General features: G+C 61.8%; 1 non-coding gene across 1 annotated transcript; it reads right to left on the bottom strand.

Annotated features, from left to right (window-relative positions):
* Positions 1 to 1,208: 1,208 nt before the first annotated feature.
* Positions 1,209 to 1,327, bottom strand: LOC131866610 (5S ribosomal RNA). Its single transcript, XR_009365211.1, has one exon. It is a non-coding gene; the product is annotated as a 5S ribosomal RNA (ribosomal RNA).
* Between the last annotated feature and the right edge of the window lie 1,281 nt (positions 1,328 to 2,608).

Here is a 2,608-nt window from a genome sequence, read left to right as displayed (position 1 = left end):
TTTCTTGCCTTTTCTGGAAATTGGTGAAGGCAGCGCATCAAAGGTGCGCACCTCGGTGTGCTCCGAGGTGCGAACCCGAGAGCGCTCCGAGGTGCCCACGAAGTCGAAAGTCGGGTTAATTGCATTGTTTTCCCCGGGTGCGCTCCGAGGTGCGCAACATCGGCGCGCACCAAGGAGGGCTCCGAAGTGTGCTCCAAGGTGCGCACGATGGCGTGCACCTCTGGTGCGCACGATTCGGAGCTCGGTTTGACCGGGGTGCGCACACCTTGGCTGGGTTGCGCACCTTTTGTGCGCTCCAAGGTGCGCACGAAGTCGGAGCTCGGTTTGCCCCGGGTGCGCACCTTCGCCAGGGTGCGCACCTTGATGCGCACGCCTTGGCTGGGCTGCGCACCTTGGTGGGCGCCATGGTGCGCACCTTTCGTGCGCTCCAAGGTGCGCACGAAGTCGGAGCTCGGTTTGCCCCGGGTGCGCACCTTGGTGGGCGCCATGGTGCACTCCGAGGTGCCCAAGATTGGTGCGCACCAAGGAGCGCTCCGAAGTGCGCTCCAAGGTGCGCGCGAAGTCGAAAGTTGGGTTAATTGTCCGGTTTGCCTCGGGTGCGCACCTTGCGTGCACCTTCGCCAGGGTGGGCGCCTTGGTGCGCACACCTTGGCTGGGCTGCGCACACCTTGGCACCCGCGTTTCCTTCATTTTAAATTTTTTTTTTTTACAATCTCTCAAGTGGGAAATTCTATAATCTCAACTTTTTTTGCCTTTTCAGGAAACTTTTGAATGGAGCGCATCATTGGTGCGCTCCGAAGTGTGCTCCAAAGCTCTCTCCAGCTGCGTGCACCTGCCCTGGCCGCGCACCCGGCCCCGCCCAGCTTCGCTCACCTGTCCCGGGCGTCTGGTGCGGAACCTTAGAGTAAGAAACATCACCGTGCACCTTGGCCAACGTGCGCGACTCGACCGAGCGCGCACTGGCCGAGGTGCACACCGATTTCACCTGGGTGCGCGCGCAGCACCTCGGGCGCACCGGGGTGCGCGCACAACGCCCGGGTTGCACCGTGGCCTGTGTGCTCGGGGTGCCTCGGGTGCGCGCTCGGTGTCGCCCCCGCGCGCGCGGTAGTGCGGGCAGCGCACCCCGGCCCGGCCCGGCCCCGACGAGAACGCAAACGGGCAAAAGGTTTATTCAAATAGCATTGCGACGCCCGGCGAAAAACTAAAAAAGGGTGCAACACCGGGACTTCCCGGGAGGTCACCCATCCCAGTACTACTCCGGCCCAAGCGCGCTTAACTGCGGAGTTCTGATGGGATCCGGTGCACTAATGCTGGTATGATCGCACCCGTTATGAGCTTGTCGCAGTGTGTACTTAGCAAACCGCGACCCACGTGCGAATCCACCCCGGCCACCCACCCCCGTCGAGGTGCACACCCTCCCTCGCGAAGTGCGCCCCGTTCGCCAAGTGTGAGCCCTGCCCGGGTGCGCGCACCTTGCTAGGGCGTCGGGTGTGCACCCGGCCCGGCCTACGTGCGTGCACCTGGAGGGGGCGTCGTGTGCGTGCAGTGTCCCGTCTGCAACGCGGTGCCCACACACCACCTCGGGCGCAACGACCTGCGCTCACATGTGGGCCGAGTGCACCTTGGTGCATGTTCGGGGCGCCTCGGGTGCACGCTCGATCTTGCCCCGGTGCACCAAGGCGCTCGGTTTGCCCCGGGTGCGCACTTGGTGCAAGGTGGGCACCCAAAATAGGGATCAAGCACCAAAACACAAGTTTCGGGATGCAAAATGGGACCCAAGGACCACAAATGCGTTCCAAGACCCATGATGGGTCCACGAGAACAAAAATGTGTTCCGAGACTTAATAAACCGAGCTCCGACTTCCGTTCCGTTTTTTTCACTATCTTTCAAAACGGAAATTTTAAAATCTCATTTTTTTCTTTTTTTTGCCTTTTCTAGAAATTAGTGAAGGCAGCGCATCAAAGGTGCGCAATGCTGGTGCGAACCTGGGAGCGCTCCGATGTGTGCTCCAAGGTGCGGCGTGCACGAAGTCCGAGCCCGGTTTGCCCCGGGTGCGCACCTCGCGTGCACCTTCGCCGGGGTGAGCACCTTGGCTGGGTTGCGCACCCTGGTGCGTACCAAGGAGCGCTCTGAAGTGTGCTCCAAGGTGCGGCGTGCACGAAGTCGGAGCCCGGTTTGCCCCGGGTGTGCACCTCGGGTGCGCACCTCGCGTGCACCTTCGCTGCGGTGGGCACCTTGGCTGGGTTGCGCGCCTTGGTGGGCACCATGCAGTGCACGAAGTCGGAGCCCGGTTTGCCCCGGGCGCGCACCTCCGCCAGGGTGGGCACCTTGGTGCGCACAACTTGCCTGGGCTGCGCACCAGGAAGGGCTCAAGATGGCACCCGCGTTCCGTTTTTTTCACTATCTTTCAGAACGGAAATTTTAAAATATCGTTTTTTTTTGCCTTTTCTGGAAATTAGTGAAGGCAGCGCATCAAAGGTGCGCAACGCTGGTGCGAACCTGGGAGCGCTCCGATGTGTGCTCCAAGGTGCGGCGTGCACAAAGTCGGAGCCCGGTTTGCCCCGGGTGCGCCCTGGTGGGCACCATGGTGCGCACCAAGGAGCGCTC

The sequence above is a fragment of the Cryptomeria japonica genome, unplaced genomic scaffold (assembly GCF_030272615.1).
Source record: "Cryptomeria japonica unplaced genomic scaffold, Sugi_1.0 HiC_scaffold_151, whole genome shotgun sequence".
Classification (NCBI taxonomy): domain Eukaryota; kingdom Viridiplantae; phylum Streptophyta; class Pinopsida; order Cupressales; family Cupressaceae; genus Cryptomeria; species Cryptomeria japonica.
This window is presented reverse-complemented; position numbering and strand designations above follow the sequence as displayed.